This window comes from Marmota monax, unplaced genomic scaffold (assembly GCF_021218885.2).
Source record: "Marmota monax isolate L192 unplaced genomic scaffold, Marmota_monax_Labrador192_F-V1.1 WCK01_AAM20220418_F8-fsc00022, whole genome shotgun sequence".
Taxonomy (NCBI): Eukaryota; Metazoa; Chordata; class Mammalia; order Rodentia; family Sciuridae; genus Marmota; species Marmota monax.
In genome coordinates this window covers 4,465,155-4,485,071 of record NW_026695215.1, presented here as the reverse complement: position 1 = coordinate 4,485,071, position 19,917 = coordinate 4,465,155, and the positions used below count along the sequence as shown (strand labels likewise).

General features: G+C 41.6%; 1 pseudogene; it reads right to left on the bottom strand.

Annotated features, from left to right (window-relative positions):
* Window positions 1–204: 204 nt before the first annotated feature.
* LOC124084461 (multifunctional methyltransferase subunit TRM112-like protein) lies at window positions 205–17,071 on the bottom strand (annotated as a pseudogene).
* Between the last annotated feature and the right edge of the window lie 2,846 nt (window positions 17,072–19,917).

Sequence of the window (19,917 nt, the reverse complement as noted above, 5' to 3'; positions counted from 1 at the left end):
GGCGTGGCCAGCGCTGGTATCCGCCCCTGAGTGGGTGGGGCCTCCTCTGAGGACCGCCCCCGCGGCCACAAAGAAGCGGTCCCCACACCGCCCTGGGGAAGAGTTCGCAGGGCCTCACGCCCCTCGCCTCCGCCTGGAGGAGGATCCCTCTCGCCTGCGCTGCGGCCCCTCCAACCGCAAGGCCCGGGAGCTGCCCTGCAGCGCTCAGACCCCGGCGCAGGCAGAGTGGCGGGCCCAGGAGAGCACGCTTCTGCAGAGCTGCACTGGGGGCCCTCGGCGGCTGCGAGATACCGGAGGGGCCCTGGCCGCGTCCTGCTTCGAAAAGTCTCGTGGTCAATCAGGGGGCATCAGTGTGGGACTGGACCATTCGATCCATCCAAAGGCCCATAGCCAGGAGCGGTGGCACACTCCTGTAGTCTCAGCGGCTCGGGAGCCTGAGGCTGGAGGGCCGCTGGAGGTCAGCCTCAGCAATTTAGCGAGACCCTGTTTCAAAATAAAAGCGCTGCGGCTGGGGTTGTGGCTCAGTGTCACGTGTGAGACTTGATCCTCAGCACCACATATAAACAAATAAAATAAAGACATGTCCATCTATAACTAAAAAAAGATATATATTTTAAAATGAATAAAAAGCTCTGGGTGTAGCACGGTGGTAAAGTGCCCCTGGGTTCAATCCCCAATGGATGCCGGGCTGGGGAAGGGGCCACAGCAGGAGCAGCATTTCCAAAAGAACGGAGTTGGGGAGCGGCTTTTAGGTAGGCTGCTGAGCCAAGAGACTGCTCTTGCAGCTCTATTTATATAGCAAACAAACTTTTTTTTTTTATTAGGATCTTTGGAGGGAGCGAGCTGCAGTCCCTCTACTTACCGATCAAAACAAGTATTGCCTTGAATTTCGTTATCCAGGGACTCAAATTGGGGTCGAAACGACACTAACAGTTTCGTTTTGGGTAGCGGCGATTAAACTCTGGGGCCCTCGACCTCTAAGCCACATCCCCAGCCCTATTTTGTGTTTTATTCGGAGAGGTCTCCCTGAGTTGCTTAGCACCTCGCCATTGCTGAGGCTGACTTTCAACTCGCCATCCTCCTGTCTCAGCCTCCCAAACCTTTGGGATTACAGGCGTGCGCCACCTGACTGACACTAACACTCTCGAAATTCTTCCCCTAACAAAACCTTTCTACAAATACCCAGCTCTTTCCATACAGGGGGCTCATGCTTTGCTACCTGAGGTGCACACCTGTAATCCCAGCAGCAGGGGAGGCTGACAGGAGGATTGCAAATTTAAAGCCAGCCTCAGCAATTTGGAGAGATCCTGTCTCAAAATAAAATAAAATAAGAAAGGATGGGGATGTGGCTCAGTGGTTAAGCACACCTGGGTTCAATCCCTGGCACCAAAAAAAGAGAGAGATCCAGAGAGAAAGAATTGGAGTTTCTTAGCCTGGCACTGTGAGCACACCTCCTAGAGTGAGAAAGGATAGTAGGAAGTTGGAGACCAGGCTCGCACCTTAGCCAGGTCCTAAGCAACTTAGCTAGACCCTGTCTTAAAAAATAAAAAGGATAGAGGGATTTAACTCACCCTGCATTCAATCCCCAGTGCCAAAAAAAAGAAAAGTTTTTAAAAATAAAAGAGAATTGGTATTTCTGTCTCCCTGATACAGAGGAGAAAATCAAGTTTGAGTGAATTAATATGCTTCTCAATACAGAAGTAAAGGTTACCCAACCTGGAAAAGAATAGGTTTAGACTCAAAATATTCCACCTACCTTTTTTTGAGCTGAAAAATGAATATTGGAGCCCTCCAAAGTCATGGATACTGGGTTGTCTTGGTGAGTCTGTGAACAATCTGGAGAATACTCTGGTAGCCAATAGGAGCGTCTCAGCTTGCCTAAATGTTCACCCCTGAGGGCATGGAATGTGAGGTGATGTGCTGACATCGAGGATTGGCTAGCTCTCATCCATATTAGATAATGTCTACTTTAAATGATTTCTGGAGGTCACTTGTGTTTATTAAGAATTTCAGCATACACTAGGATCCCTGTTGAAGTTCCTCTTGGACTTTGGACTCTGTTGACCCCTGCTGTCTTGAAACTATTTCCCTTACAGTGCTCCATAGTGGCATATTTTCATACTATGATTACTCTTAATTGCCTTTTTTGCCTTATCCATATCCTCCCTAGTCGTCATTGTAGTGTTCTTCAGTATTTGCATTTCTAGCCCCCTTCTCATCTTAACTCTTCACCTGTTTCCCTTTAGCACTTATTTAAAAAATAAATTACTCCTAAGAGGCTCCTGAGATCTCTTTTCTGAGCTCCAGATCTATTTAACTGTGTATACCCTCAGTTGGATGTCCCAACATTGTTTTGGACCCCAAACACAACAAATACAGCACACTAATTTCTGTCCCCAAATTTTTGTGCCTACTCTCATTGGCGCCATGATATTATTACCAAAAGCTCAGCCTTCATAACCCAATGCCAATCCAATAACAAGCACACAGTTTTGAGAAAAAGGAAAAAGAAGTTTTATTGCCAGGCACGGTGGTGCACGCCTGTAATCTCAGTGACTAAGAAGGCTGAGGCAAAAGATTGACAGGTTCAAAGCCAGCCTCAGCAATTTAGTAAGGCTGTAAGCAATTTAGGGAGAACTTGTCTCAAAAAATTAGAAAGGGCTGGGGATATCTCTCAGTGATAAAGTACCTGGTACCAAAAATAAATAAATAAAGTTAGTTTCATTGCTTTCCAGGCAAAGGAGAAACACAGGAGACTTCTGTCCCAGAGGTGTGATTCTCTCCATCAGAGAGATCAGGGGATTTTTTAAAGAGGTGATTCAAAGGATACATTCCTGGTATTCCCTGTGCAGATTTGTAATTCACTTGTTGATTTGAGAGGTAGTCATTTCCTAGATCTGCTGGTGCCATCTCTTAAATCTGAGTTACTTGGTTGGAGTGGTAGGTGTGTGCTTAAGGACAGATAATTTTTCTTAGGATGGGAAAGAAAAGTAATCCTGTTTCCCTTGAGATTAAGGAGGGGTAGGGATGAGGGAGGAGAAGGGGGAGAGGAAGAGAAAGAAATATATATTTTTGATAAAGACCCTTTATCAAGTTGAGAGCATTTCTTACTGAGAGTTTTTATCAAGAATGGATATTGTGCTGGGCTTGGGGGCACACACCTGTAATCCTAGCAACTCAGGAGATGGAAGCAGGAGATTGCAAGTTCAGGGACAGCCTGGCCAACTTAGCAAGACTTGTCTCAAAATAAAAAATAAAAAAAGGACTGGGGCTGTAGCTCCATAGTAGAGTGCTGCCAGGTTCGATCCCCAGAACTGAAAAATAAAATAAAATTTTGAAATACTAGGGACTTGGAAAGTAGCTCAGAGGTGGAGCACTTGTCTAGCATTCGAGAGGCCCTGGGTTCCATCCCCAGTGTCACACAAAAGAGATTGACCTTGTCCAACTCTTGTTTCTGTAGCCACAGATAACTAAATAGTTTTGTTTTTCATTTTGTTAATGTGGTAAATAGGGTGATTGATATTTGACTATTAAACCAGTCCTACATTTTTGGGATAAACTTCAACACATCTTTTTTTTTTTAATTGTTGATGAACCTTTATTTTATGAATTTATTTATTTATTTATATATTTAGATGCAGTGCTGAGAATTGAATCCAGAGCCTTGCACATGCTAGGAAAGCACTCTACCCATTGAGCCACAACCCCAGCCCTTAATACATCTTGATATACTTTCATTTTTATATGTTGGACTTAATTTGCTAAAATTCTGGTTTTGAATTTTTGCATCTACAATTGTGTAAGTCATTTTTTTGTCACTGTGACAAAATACCTGACAAGAATAACTTTGAGGGGAAAAATTTATTTTGGCTTAGGGTTTCAGAGGGTCAGTCTATGTTGGGCCTGAGATAGGGATTTAGGATAAAGAAAGAGAAATAGGGAATCTTAAAGGATCAGAGGCTGGGGCTAGGGCTCAGTTGTAGAGCACTTGCCTAGCATGTGTGAGACACTGGGTTCAATTCTCTGCACCATCTATAAATAAATTAAATAATAAAGGTCCATTGACAACTGAAAAAAAAAAAAAAGAAACACCCATAAGCAGAAAGCATAGTTCTAAATCTTGAGCAAGAAGCCCTTGGCCCATGCCCTTGTAAAATGAGGAAAATACACAAGGGCAAGGGAAAACTGGGGAATTGTGCAGTTCTACCTTGGATCCACCTCTGGTCAGCCCCTGGTATAGCCCTTCTATAAATATTGGACCCTCAGCCCAAGTCAGGTGTGCTGCTCACTCTCAAGACAGCCCACACACTCCCTTGAATGAGTATCTGTTATGCTTGAATTTGGGACCCACCAGAGACCAAGATGGATGTAAGCAGCAAAGAGGTGTTTATTGCGAGCTAGCTCGGTCCTCCGAACGCATACACAGCAACTGGTGACGCTGAGAGACCCCGAGCCCAGAGTTTGCAGCAGTTTTATACACTCTTTGGGGAAGGCAGGGACTTCACATACATCATAGCATCTCTTAGCAAATCATCACACACTGAGGGGAAAATCAAACAACAACTCTAAAACATGATTAGCACATTCACTGGTGGGAACAAGTTGGGTAGGGGTGTGTTTGAACTGATTGGTTTAAACCAAGAGGGGTGTTCGTGCTGATGAACTACATGGTTTCCCAACACCATAAACTACTGGGAGGGTCATCTGGCATCCCAGGTATTTCCCTGTCTCATGCTGATTGGTGGCTGCTAGGGGGCTGGTATGGATCCCTCCTGGCCTGACTGAGTCAGGGACACCTGGCGCAGCAGATCTCTCCTGTTATTTGTAGATAAACAACTTAGCAGGGTGGGAATGTGCCTAGTAGTGCTCTGTGGGTCTTTCCAAGGACAAAGGTCATGTCCCTTCCTTGGACAGGCTTTGCTCTGAGGTAGAGGCTGGTTTTTCATATCTACCTTCCTAAATATATCTCTGTCTATGACTTTGGCTGGTGCTGAAATTCTTTTCCATTACGTATATCAAGAACCCCACTGGTCCTGAGTTCAATTCCCCCTCTTCTCTGGGAACTTCTTGTACCTTTCTTCGGAGACATCTTTTCTCCTGTGACAGGCCAACTCAATTGCTCTGGACCCAAGGAGAGGCAGAACATCATGGTGGTTAGGAGTGTTGAAGGAAAGCTGCCCTATTTCTGACAGTCAAGAAGAAGAGAGAGAAAGAGTCCAGTGGCAGCTCCCAGTGACCCACCTCCTTCAGCCACACCCGACCTGACCAAGATTACAGCCTTGTCAGTCCATTCAAACTAAGTTAGGTTACAGCTCTCACAGTCTAATTATTCCACCTCTGAATATTCCTGCATTAACAGGAGCTTTAGGGAACACCTCATACCCAAATCACAACAATGTTTAAGAGGAATATGGTTTGTAATTTTTTTGCATTGTCTTTGGTTTTGATATCAGGGCAATGCTGCCCTTAAAGAACAAATTGAGAGTTTATGTAGATTTATTGCTTCTGAAAGAATTAATTTATAATTAGTTCTATTTTCTTCCTTAAATGTTTAGTAGAATTCACCAATGAGGACATCTGGACCTGGAATCTTCTTTATGATATGGTTTTTAACTATGAATTCCACTTCTTAAAATGGACATATGGTGCTAGGAATGTGGCTCACAGATAGAGCACTTGTCTACTGTAGCATTCTTTGGGCCCTCAGTTTGATCCTCAGCAACACAAAGGGTGGGGGGGAAGGGTATACAGCTATTCACATTTTCTATTTTTTCCTGAGTGAGATTTGGCATTTGCGATGTAAGGAGTCTATTTATTTTACCTAGATTGTCAAACACAGACATAAGGCTGTTCATAATATTCCCTTATCATTCTTTTAATATCTAGAAACTAGTAATGTCAACTTTCTCATTCCTGAATGTGGTAAATTCTGTTTTCTGTCCATTCTTCCTCATCGGTTTGGCCAGAGGATTGTCAATTTTATTGATGTTCTCAACCAGTTCCTCATTTCATTTTATTTTATCTAATTTTTATTTCATCAATTTCCACTTTGATTTTTATTATTTCCTTTCTTCTTATTTGGTATTTATTTGCTCTTCTTTCCTAGTTTCTTAGTTTGGAATCTGAGATCACTGGTTTAAGACCTTTCTCCTTTTCTAACATATGAATTTTATCTTCTTCCATAGCCTGCTTAACAATACTCCATAAATTCAATATATTGTCTTTTTTATTTTCTTTCAGTTCAAAATAATGTCTGATGCTTTTCGGTTTCTTCTTTGACCCCCTTGGTTACCTAGAAGCATGTTATTTGATTTCCAAAGATTTGGAGATTTTCCAGCTATATCTATGTCATTCATTTCTAATTTATTTCTGCTGTGATCATAGAATATATTTTATACAACTTGAACCCTTTAAATATCTTGAGCCTTATTTCATGGCTTGAAATCCAGCTGATTTTGGCAAAGGTTCTGTGTGTACGTGAGAAGAATGTGCATCGTACTATTGTCTGGGATGTTCAATGAATGGTGAATGGATTGTCTTGGTCAATGATGCTGCTCAAAACAGATGCTGACTTTCTGTTCACTTGTTCTACTCATTGGTTAGAGAGGAGTGTTCACATCTCCAGCTGTAATTGTGACTTTTCTTATCAACTTTTGCTTGATTTATTTTGAACCTTTGTTATTAGCATCCTAAATGTTCAACATTGTTGTTGACCATGTTATCATTATGAAATGATGTTCTTGACCCCTGGTAATATTATTTACTCTAATATCTACTTTATTCAATATTAAAATAGCAATGCCTGCTTTTTTCTTTTTGATCCTGTTCTGGGGATGGAACATGCCATATGCTAGGCAAACACTCTACCACCAAGCTACCTCCCCAACTCCTCTTCATTTTGAGACAGGGTCTCACTAAATTGCTGAGACTGGCCTTGAATTTGTATTCCTTCTGCTGCAGTCTCCTAGGTGGCTACCACACCAGGCTGTGCTTTCTTTTTTTTTTCAAAGAGAGTGAGAGAGAGAGAGAGGGAGGGGGAGAGAGAATTTTTTTAATTTTTATTTTTTAGTTTTTGGCGGACACAACATCTTTGTTTGTATGTGGTGCTGAGGATCGAACCCGGGCAGCACGCACGCCAGGCGAGCGCACTACCGCTTGAGCCACATCCCCAGCCCCCAGGCTGTGCTTTCTTGACTACTATTGGCTTGGTGTATCTTTTGCATTCCTTTAACTTGTTTGCATCTTTATGGTTAAAGTGTTTCTTATAGGCAGTATATAGTTGGGTCTTGTTTTCAACTTATCTGTCAATTTCTTTTAATTGGCATGTTAAGACCATTTATATTTAACATGATTACTGATATAATAAGGGTTATGTTTGTGCTCTGGAGACTGTTGAGGAAGTCAGCTGGGGCAATCAAAGTGCTCTCTTTTTTTTTTTTTTGTACCAGAGATTGAACTCAGGGGCACTCCCTCACTAAGCCACATCCCCAGCCCTATTTTGCATTTTATTTAGAGAAAGGGTCTCACTGAGTTGCTTAGTGCCTCATCATTGCTGAGACTGGCTTTGAAATCTTGATCCTCCTACTTCAGCCTCCAGAGCCACCGTGCCAGGTATGCTCTCCTTTTTTATTTCCTACCAGGGATTGCTGTCTTTTGTTGCCTATTGTTCAATACCTTGAAACCATTGTTCCATATATTTTGTCTGAGTGTTAGGTAATAGCTAGCAATGAGCAGTGAAATGCAGGCAAGGTCACAAGTGTTCTTTAAAGTACTTTAGGGTCTTCTTTAAACTACTCCCAAAGTAAATGAGAAAGCAAAGTGTGGTAGTTAATTTGTAGAAAATAAACAGAAGCAAAGAAGCTAATGTGGAAGGCACATCAAGGGAAAAGGATTCATGGGACTAATTCTTGACAGAATCCACTGAGGTTGATATGAAGCTAGGAATTATGGCTAAAGGTGACTCCTTTGTCTGGGAAGAAAGATTCCTTTAGTAGCACAGGTCACTAAGGTAACTTCTTACCAGCAATTGATCCCAGTGCCCACACTAACATGGGTTGACTTGTAGAAGAAGCCCCCTAAATAGGATGGCCACCCTGACAGTTCCAGAGAGGACCAACTAAAGTCAAAAACTCCACCACCCAAGGTGAAGAGGGAGATGAACAAAGAGCAAAGAGTACAGAAGGTGTCCCCAGTTCTCCTGGTAAAAATCAAACAGTAATAAAATTGGGGACCGCTTGTCTCTGGGTCCTTATCCGCTTGGAGATGGCCCCCTTAAGATGCTTTTTGCGTAAGCTTCACTTTTCTTTTACTTTATTTTCCCCTCAATTTCACTTCTAATAAAGTTCTCTTGCATGACTTTTGGTGTCTAACTTTAAATATTCTGTCATGGGAACACAAGAGCTGAGGTTTGGAGTGTCAGCTTCCTGCTTTCCTGTGACATGAGTTGGTTGTTTTAGGCAGGAGGGTAAATCCAGTCCCTGTTACTACATCTTCACAGAAGTCTGGAAACCTCTTTTAATAATTAATTGAGCCAGGTATGGTGGCGCACGCCTGTAATTCCAGCGACTAGGGAGGCTGAGATAGAAGGATCACAAGTTCAAAGCCAGCCTCAGCATCTTAGCAAGCCACTTGCAACTCAGTAAGACCCTGTCTCTAAATAAAATATGAAAAAGGGCTGGGGATATAGTTCAGTGCTTGAGCATCCCTGAGTTCCCCAGTACCAAAAGAAAAAGAATTAATTGAAACATTTTAAATGTATAAGTTCCTCCTTCCCTTACCTGCCATGTAGATATTTTTTTAGGACTGAGATTCATAGTTATTGATCATAAAGAAGCCAGAAGATTATAAGTGGGTTAGTCATTTATATATTACTTAAGTGAGTATTTTTTTCTTAGTCATCAAAACAGTTCAACCATGTAGATAATTTTAAAAGTGAGAATAGCGATGAATTCAGAACAATTCAAGTTAGGCAGCATACAATAGTGATGCTATTTATGTGTGTGTGTGTGTGTGTGTGTGTGAGATGCTGGAGATTGAACCCAGGGCATTGTGCATGCTAGACAAGTACTCTACTCTCTACTACATTCCCAATCCAATGGGGTTACTCATAAAGGTAGCCATGGCTTCTGGGATGCTAACATTTTTCAGGATACATTTAATAAATCCCACAGATAAAACTTTTACAAGACTCTTCAGATTTGTACCATGTCATGAAATATTTATTTCAGATATAACTCATAGTAATTTTAATTCATCTTTCAAAATGCTTAACATTTTCAATCTCCCATTAACCAAAAATAAGTAAACATCTTTTCAACTTACGAAAGCGTCATCATGAATTACTCCAAGGTGATTGTCTTTAAATGCAAGTGTATATTGGTGGCACCAATCATCAAACACAAACAATGCAAAAAGTGTTGGGTGTGCTGGAGCACCCCAACTAGCATTTAATGCACACTAATTAAACATTATAAGTAAATCACATAATCCTATGGCAATTAAACGCTACCAGCAAATAACAATCCTAGGGCAACACGAGCCCCAAAGTACCTCTAATGCCACGTGACTTTTTTAGCCAAAAAGCAGGTGTTATCATTGTCCAGTGGTTCTCTCCAGTCAACAGGTAGACGTCAGGAAATGGTGGAGTCGACCTGGGGACATACAATAAGGCGGCCAGTCTCACTGATGTCCTTGGAGGGAAGCTCTCTGATGTGGTAGGACAAGTGGTTTATATGCAGTTCCCAGTTGGTGCTCATTGTTATCACTCTCCAGAACTGTTCTGTCTCTAGATGATGGCCCTTATCAATTGCATCCAGCCATGACTAAGCCTGCCTGTGGCTGCTGTTCTTTACAGCCAGCAATTGTGAGTCCCAGCATGTCTATGGCAGATGATCCTTACAGAAAGATATTAGATATTAACTTAAAATGTGGAAGGACGTATATGGTTTTTCAAAATTCTTTTAGGGGAGTCTATAAGTTTTTTATTGAAGATAACCACAGATCTCACCTCTGCTGAGAGCCTTTTGAATGGCTCCCCACTGCTCTCAGGGTGAACTCCAGACATCTGACAGTGCTCATTGGGTACTTGGATCCACGACTGCCCCTGTTTGCCCTGCAGCCTGCTCTCTTACCACTGCCCCCTCACTCCAGCTTCTAGCCACATTACACTACTTCGGTTCCTTAATTGTGATATGTTCTCTTGACTCAGGTCTTTTGCCATAAATACTTTGTCTCTGGGACACATTTGTTTGCCTTCCCACAACCCCGACTCTTTGGGTTACATGTCTCTTCCCTCTCTGTGCTCCCATAGTCTTTCCCCAGCGTTATTGTTCATCAGTGTCTGCTGCTGTGTTCACTTGTCTCTGGCCACAGACAGACCTTGGAAGCAGTGCTCTATCACTCCAGCAGCAATAAGCAAAATCAGAACCCAGACGCCCATTTCTAAATACTACTCTCCAGTAAGAGAAACTAGGGCTTCTTGGAGAAATGGCAGAATCCAAGACCAAGGCAGGGACAAAGTGACCAAGGGAAGATCTATTGTTCCAGGAAGTAAGAAAGTGCTAAAGAATGATGGGGATATGTCAAAGGACACAGAAGTCAGCTGAAAAGAGTTTTTTGCTGATCAAATCTGAGATAATATAACAAGATAAACAATAATTAATATCCACTGAATTCATTACGAATCCATTAGTTTATGCCCACCTAAATAAATGAATGATTAAAAGAAGAGAAAGCTTTTTCTTATACTGGAATGTCAGCTAACAAAGAGAATAAATGAGCTAGAGAATCATCATTTTGCAACCATCACAAAAAAAGTTTGGGGCTGGGGTATAGAACACCAGCCCAGCAAGAACAAGACCCTGGGTTCAGTTGCCAGCACCTCAAAAACTTAAATGAAAATAATACATTTAGGCCAGCACAGTGGCACACACTTATAATCCCAGCTACCCAGGGACTGAGGCAGGAGGATAACAAGTTCATGACCAATTTAGTAAGACTCTGCCTCAAAATAAAATAAAAAAGATTGGGAATGTAGCTCAGTGGTAGAGTGCTTGCCTAGTGTGATCGAGACCCTGGATTCAATCCCCAGCACTGCAAATGATAATAATAATAATAAATTAGGGAAAAAATAATAATAATAAATTCAGGCAAGAACATCAATGAAATTAGTAAACTGGTAAAAATAAGTGAATGAAAGTGGGATGAGGAACAGCTTTTATTTACATTATCTCACAGTGTAACTTCACCGTGGCAGCCTCTCCTTACTCAAGTGATTGACATTAGCATCACCAGTAAGGAAACAGATCACCATCACATGTCACCAGCAGCTGCAGTAACAAAAGCACAGCATTATTCCAGTGGTTCTCTGCCCAAAATGCATAGCCTGAATCTAATGAGCAAACCTCAGGCACATCCAAATGGAGGTAAATCCCACAAAATAACTGGCCGGTCATGGTTCCAGTAATCTATAGCTCTGCAACAACCACCTCTAAATCCATGGCTTAAAACAGCAAAAATATTTGGCTGAAATTTGGACAGGGTTCAGCAGGGGCAGCTTCTCTCTGCGGTGTACATCCATAGCCTGGCAGCTGGTACATCCACAGCCTGGCTCACCAGGCCTCAGCTAGAATGACTCACTAGCAGGGAGCTGGGATTGCCTCCAGGCTAGCACAGCCATACCTCTGACACCTGGGCTAGAACAGCAGGTATTACCACCAAAGCCCTGGCTGGATGCAAACTTCACAGATCAGCCAAAGTCTTTATTCAGGAACAGAATCATGCCTTCGAGGGACCCACTTTCCTGGTGGAAAATGAGCCATCAGCCCAAGGGAAGTCTATGCTTACATAGGTTACACTGAGAGGTGACTTAAATGAATAAGCTTGTCAGTTTGGGGCACTTAGGAATTTAGGGTTTATTTCATTGGGTGAGATGGGGAATCCAGGATCAGCGGTCAATTTGTGCACTCAGGAAACAGGTTTGTGAGAATTTGAAAATTTGTTCTTATTGGCCAATATTTTTACTTGGAGAAGAATGGAGAGTCTGGGGTCAGTGTTCAGTGCTTATGTCTTTCCCTTCAGGGTCCCATTGTATGTCACTAGAAAAGGATTTCTTTGGGGAAGGATCAATGCTTTGGCTTCCTTTCTATGGATTGTTCTATCACTGGGAAAGTATCCATGCCATCAATGTGCTGCTTTCCTCTTCACTCCCTCTTCCCAGGCCACACTATTTTGAGGTTTGTCATTTTCCATATTCAACACTCCAGACTCTGACAGGGATATTGAATTGAGAAGGTGAGATCTCTGGTTGCTTCCTGTTGGGTGGAGGTGACATAAGGGGGCCCTTCTTTCAGAGTCCTGGAAGTAAACATGGGGTGCAAGCAGAGGGGGAGGTGCAAGCAATGTCAATTCTTTTCATGAGGGTCCAGAAGATCAGGCAGTGAGTAGTGGAAGGACAGATGTTTTGAGATGTTTCCCAGCAGTTGTGGCTGAGCTAATCACTTTATTAAGAAACTGTAAAACTGAAACTAGAAGAAAAGATATTATAACAACATGAAAATTAACTGGTTTGCCAGGTTAGGGAAACAATTGTAGCATATAAAATAAAGACTAATTAGCTCACTAGTGTTAGGAGAATAATTTTAACATGAAAGGTGAAGATTAATTAGTTTATTAGTGTTAGGAAAATGATTTTGGCATGTGATATAGCTGAGGACTCTATTATTTTCAATTAAGGCCCAATCAAATTTAGGGTGTTCTCCCCATGATTTCAGGGATCCGGTTCCTTTGAAACATAGCAAGCATGATTAACCTTGGAATTATACTTTCCTGATGGTTTAATAGTTTCCACCCTGCTGGACAGATAATGCAAATAAGACCCAGGATACAATAACAGTACAGTTATAGTTAGTAACCCAGCTATATGCGTAGGAAAGTACTTAAAAGGGTTAAGGGAAGAAATTCCTTCAGCTGAACTTCCCCAAATCTCTTTATTATCAAAAGTAAGGGGCTGGGGATGTGGCTCAAGCGGTAGCGTGCATGGTCTGGCATGCGTGCGGCCTGGGTTCAATCCTCCGTACCACATACAAACAAAGATGTTGTGTCCGCCGAGAACAAAAAAAATAAAAAAATATTACAAAAAAAAAGTAAGTATTTTGGCATTAACCATCACCAGGGCCTGAGACTATAATTTTAACTCATCCAAAGAAGCATTTTGAAAAGGATCAAGTCACATGAGATGATTGCATATGCTTTGCCATTGAATTTCAATGTCATTGTATGAAACTCTAGTAAAACAAAAGTGGGTAATATTATAATGGCACTGGAGTCTCTGAGCCCACTGTAAATCTTGTACTTGTTCTCCTAGCCATATAACAGAATCTTTTAGTTGCTGGACCTTGCTCAGCATTTCATGATCAATATGTACTTGAGTTTGCCGTGTTTCAGTGTAATTCTTATAGAGTTGCTGAAGGTAATGCGTTGTTTGGTGTAAGGCCACGTCTGCTATGGAGGCAGAAACAATGATGCCAACCAAACAACCACCAGCTATTAACCATCCGTCAGTCATTTAGTCCAATGCTTTGAATGTCTTAGCAACTCTTGCATGAATGCTACTGAAGGTGTTTCCTGCCACAGTTCTTTTAAGTTTACAGGGAGCCAGGTGGCTACTGGCCTTTTCAGAATCATAACAGTTTGTCCTGGGCTCTGCCATATGGTTTGATTGACACAATGCTGCAACATACAGTTTTCACATTTAACACAATATATATTTTGTGTGGTATTATACTGTATTTGAATGGGCTCAGATAATGAAACATATGGATTTAATATACATTGCTGTGAGGTGGAATCCTTTTTGAGGGAAAAAGTTAAAGTTAACAGTTTTTGATTTATCATATTGAGATTCACCATTCTAGACCTGAAAAAGCTCCTGAGTTAAACCTACTTACAACATGGTGTCCTTAACTGGCCCAAAAAGAGCCAGAGAGAAATGTAAGCCTGGCCTCTTGATCCTGTTGATTAGGGACATGATGAGGCCAGGCTTGAGGCTTGGTGTGGTAGCAATATGAGTTATTGAGAGAAATACAAAGTGGAGGTTGGAGGACAATCTTGAGTAATTAAACAAAAATTGTTGGGTGGACCAGTAGGTAACAAAGGACCAGGCAAAAAGGTGGTAGAATTAAGATATATTGAAGGGGGACTATTAAACCATGTTACTGTGTGAGCAATAGCAGGCTGTGGAATATTGACCCAATAAATCTCTGTGCCATTAGCCATGTTCATAGTTGTGACTATTATGAGAATCAATATGATAAACCTGTTAACAGCAATAGTAAATTGGTCTATTTTCCCTATTCCAGGTGGTGCTCGAGCCATTTAACCTTGTCTTTTACCACTCCTGACTGATTTACGTAGAAACAGCATTCTTCCCCAACTGGTTTTGCAAGACGACAGAGGCCAGGGAGTCCAATTGATTCATAAAATCAGTACCAAATGGATGACCTGTTGGACAGCTACAATAACCAGTGGTATTTTTATAGTGAATACAAGGTCATAATCCTGCTGCTCCTGTGGTAATCCAAGTGGATGTTTTCAGCCTTATGAGTAAGGGAATAATTGGAGTGGGGGGGGGGGGCTCTAGGCTTCGGTTGTGGGGTTAAATGTCAGAGGAGTAAGGAAAAATAAGGTACACAGGCCAGTTTAATTTTGGTAGGCAAGGATAAATTTGAGCCTTGCAAAGAAAAAAACCCAGAAATTTGGGGGTATCAGGGCTGTGGGACTGACACAAGTGGACATCTTAAATTCTATTTAGAAGAACTATTGTTTTTCTTCTCAAATGCCCTGGTATGGCTGTATTTTATAACTGTGCTAGGTGTTCAAGACCACGCTGGTCAAATTGACCTTGTTCCTATCTACTGTTAAGAGTCAGCTGAGTTTCCACAGGGGTCACTCTTAAGGAACTTGAGAGCAGTTTCTTACTCTTTCAGTGCCATCTGCTAGGTAGGGTCTCCTTGATGAGGTGAATTCCTTTGGAAACATCAGGGGTGTCTCCCTTCTCCAATGACCTGCCTTTTTGCAGCAGATGCACTGATTAGCTTTCCATTCTCCAGTGGTCTCATTAATCTCCCTAACCAGGAAGTTATGTGGCCCAGTGTTGTAAAGCCCTTTAGAGAAGTTCTCTTGTTCCCTGGGTTCAGGCTGACTCAGAGGGCAAGAATTAAATATTGGTTTTCTTGGCCCTTTTATTTTAACCTTAATCTTTAAGCCTTGGCCTTAGACATCCATCAAGCCAATATCACCAGTCTTAAAGAGTACTGGGTTTTAAATTCAAAGTCCATAACCTTACAGTCATTTACCCCTTATAATTATCTGGGTCTGTATTAGTACTAGAAGTTAGTCTTATATCCTATCTGTCCTATAGGAGATGGCTTATTATCTCAAATTAACCCAGATTGTGTGTTCTTGAAGCAGTATCTCTGCAAAACATTAACAGGAAACAGTTATGAAATTTACAAGGAAAATACAAAATGAAATTAACAAAAGTAAAAACATATTTAGTTTATGTAATAGCTGTCTTGAATTTTGAATGAGTTGAACATTGTAACCCTGTTTGAGATCACAGTAATTTTTACAACAAACATCATTCTTTTGAACACAATTTTAAGTGAGCTGAAGTCTAGCCTATTTTGGAGGCATTCTAACATGCAGTAAGGTGGGAGAGAGAGCCTTATCTCAGGTTAAGGTGGGGCTCTTGACAAATCTTAGGTAAAATATTCTAGTTCTGAAGCTAATATTTGCCTCTTTCTTAAATGTCATTTTGCAAAGTTAGTATATATTGCTTCCTGAGTGTATATGAATGTGAGCTAACACAACATTACATTTAAAGCATGAATCAAAGAAAGACTGAGAGAGCTTTTGACTTTCCTTTTGTGTGGAAAAGTGGAAAAATGCTTTCAAGTTTCACAAAATTAACATGTGAACAGATCAGGCTTTCATTGTCTTTTAGAAATATTTACATTCTTACCGCAGTGTGAAAACTAACATAAGATTCAGGTCTACTTACAGAACTTTATTTATTTTGAAAGCGCTTTTGGTTTTGAACCTTTAATGAGGAAAAAAAAAAGATATACTATGGAGCTCAAAACCACTGTGGTCACTGTGTCATTGGGTCAAGGGCTGGGACTACACACTGTAGAACTAGCAAACAGAATATGTGTTAACAAAAATACGCACGGTCACAAAACGTAAAACTGGTGCTGGACACGGTTAAGTCTTGTGCCGCAGTCTGGCTGGGCACAATTCAGGAGCCACTTGTCAAAAGAAACGAACTTTATTTTTAGAACCACACACCACACCACACAGCTCCTCAGGAAAAACCCTCAGAGCCCAACTGCCACCACAGGCTTCCCACAAGCCTCTCAACCTCCCCCAATCCTCCTGCTCTTGAGGCCGATTGGCTGGGTCACGTGGGTGGAGCCAAAAAAAGTCCCCCAATGAGCAGCTCAGTGGTCTGAAAGGGCAGGGAACAGCCCAATGAGCATCACCGCAGAGGAGCCAATCAGTTGGCAGCTAGAAGTTGCTGGGGCCGCTGTGAGCCAATCATCAGCTGGCAGCTAGAAGTTTGCTGGCAGCTGGAAGTTTGCTGGGGCCCCTTTGGCTGTGGCTCTCAACAGTCTTGGTTTCCTCATCATTCAGCAGCATGTTGGGGATCCCTCGGCTGATGGGGAACACACGTCCTGACTCTGGGCATTGCAGGGTGCCCTCCAGCACATCCACCTCCAGCGCGTCCACCTCCAGCAACACGTGATGCATCTTTCTCAGAAATGTCTCAGTAAGGCCTCAGTAAGCTCTTTTGGCACCTCCATCAGGTGCAAGGTGTCAGCCGCCTCCAGAAGCGCCGCCCACTCCACCTTGAGTATCATCCATGCCATGAAGTCTGGGTTGAACTCCACGGGATTGATGCGGCCTTCGGTGGCCTGGAGGCTCAGGGGGAAGCCACGAGGCCCCACCCCCAGCACATGTGAGCTCAGTAGATTGTGGGTGAGCAGCTTCATGTTTCCACAAGGGATCCTCCCCTCCGGAACCAGAAAGAGACCAGAACTTTAAATGACATAAATAAATCCCCAATAAAATTTGCAATTTGTTTAACCATGAAGTGAAAAAAGACCATGGACTCCAATTCTGAATCAAACTAAAGAAAGCTTGTATTTGTGTATACAGGAGCTGTCCAGGACTGTCTCTCCCCAAATCCCGGGCTAGATCCCAGCTCTCCAGAAACGTGGTTTCATAGCACAAAAAGTTGCAAAGGGGGGGTATCTTGAGAACTTACAGATAACAGGGTTTTGACAAGCATAATACAAGGCAGATAGCAGATTAATGATCTAAATGGCATAATATTTCAAGGTAAGGAGTAAATTCAGATCCCAACATCAGAATTTATGAGGCACTGCTGAGGATTCAGAGAGGATTGTTATCTGTTCAGGGGGAGCCAGGTGAGTTCAAGGCATGGGCAGGAATTCCAAACAAGTTTAGAAATTGTAGTAATTTATAGTAAAACAGAAATTAACTTTTCATGACTTTGTGATAAGATGGCTCCCAATCTTGAGATGGAATTAGGCTGGGTTCATCATTCTCCCCTTGTCTTATGTGTCCCTTTCAAATCTTTCATAGGGTGGAGGACAAGCTCTAAAGGAATTTTAATCCCTCAGGGGAAAATCTCCAACTTCCGGATTTACTCAAAATTGGCCTCCTTGATCTGACCTGATTCAATCTACCTATCTATACTGTCTGTCCATCTAATTATAGTTTTATTTCCTCCTTTCTAATTTTGGGAATTTTCTACTACCCTAAGGAAAAGGGATGATGACTGTTTTGGCTGCTTCAGAGCTGAGAGGTGGTGATGTGAGAAAAGGCAAGAAGTTTAGAGTTCCCTTTTAGAAGTCAGGTAGGATTGAAGTCTGGTTGGGGAAGAACAGGTTGTAAAGTCTCTGGGGATGGGTGCTTCCATGAGAGAGAAACAAAAAACATGAATACTAAATAAATATTGCAGCCTCTGGAACATGTCAATGAATATCATGAAGACAACGGAAGTTAATATTTTCTCACCAGGAGGTAGGAAAACTGAGAAGCTGTCCCCATAATAAGGCCAGAGGGAACAAGATCTTTATATAGGATTGTAAATCTTTAACATCTTTAGAGTTATCAGGAACGTAAACACAACATTTCACTTTTAACATTGCAGATGTCCATCCCCATGAGATGTAGTTAAGCTACTCAATGTTATCTGATCTTGTAAAATTTTTACTGGTATGACCTCAGTTTCTAGTACATAACCCTTTGGTTATTTCTGTTACTTAGGGTTAGATAATTATGTTAGCAAATATTGATCCTACGTGTGTAGGAGGTTAGGAAGAGCTATAGGCCTTAAACTGACCAAAACTTCTGACTTGGCAGTTTCATTTAATAGTTATCAGGCATTCCTTCCTAAGAATCTCTCTTTGAAGCCTCCAGTCTTACTTATTTTGGGGGACAAACATAAATGTATTTCTTAAGTTATATTTAACTATTATTATTTATCTTTAAATGCCCGGGAGTGGCTATATTTTGATTTTAACTGGTTTTGCTAGGTGTTTAAGATGAAGCAAGTCAAACTTTTTTTTGTTTCTATTATTAAGAGTCAGCTGAGTTTTCATGGGAGTCACTCTCCAGGGAACTTGAGTGTAGCTCAACCCTAGGGGTATGCATACAAAGAAGACGGCCTTGCTATCTGAGATGGGTCTACACCCAAGCCACAAGGAATATAGTGGTTGGTCATTGCCTTGTGCATCAGGACTAGAAGGCGTGGCCATTCAGAGTGACTCCCCACAATCTATGACACTAAATACCACCTTTAATGGAATGGTGGGGTCAGCAGTTAACATCAGCACCAACACTATACCACCATGAACTAGATCATGAATTAGACAGCAGGTGTCTGCTGTGCAGTCCACTATATTAATAATCACAGTACGAATGGGTAGAAATTACATCAACTACATAATTCTATCAGATAGTGGAATTACAGCTTCTCAAGTGAAGAGAAAATAGAGTATGAAGGCAAGGGATAGTTTGAAATATTTAAATAGAGGAGAGGCAGGAAAAAGGTAGCAGATGATAGCTATAAAGATGGAGGAGTAGCCTGACACATGGCACATGCCTGTAATCCCAGAGGCTCCAAGGCTGAACAGAGGATTGTGAATTCAAAGCCAGCCTCAGCAATGATGAGGTGCTACACAACTCAGTGAGACCCTGTCTCTAAATAAAAAATACAAAAAATAGGGCTGAGGATGTGACTCAGTGGTTGAGTGTCCCTGAGTACAATCTTTGGTACCAAAAAAAAAAAAAAAAGGTGGATGAATAAAAAATAACTGAAAGTAACAAAACAAAGCAGGAGAGGAAGATGGAACAAGAACATTTGAATATTGTGGGGGAAGAGAGTGATGAAGTGCAATAAAAAGAACAAAAAACAAGGTACAAATGTAAGATCAAAACCAATTAAACCAACTAAAATTTTACCCCACCAAAGTCAAACCAAGGCCAAATAGTAAACAGGTGATGAAGTGAGCAAATAAAAGAAAAATTATATGCAAAAAGATCTATATTACACACACACACACACACACACACACACATGTCACAAAATCAGGCAGATTGGAAAAAAGTTTAAAAAATAGAAAATTAAAAATTAATAAGTTAAAAAAGGAAAAGGGGGAATAGGAAAACAATTCTTAATGAGGAACAAAGGGCTTGTTTTTTCCACTGTGGAGTCAAACTGTTGGCAAGGATGGCTGTGCATGGCTTATGTTGTTGAGCCTTCCTTTGTTTTGTTTTGTTTTGGGCTCTGTAACCCTGGGACCAAGGGCTAAGGGTTGTCAAGTCCCA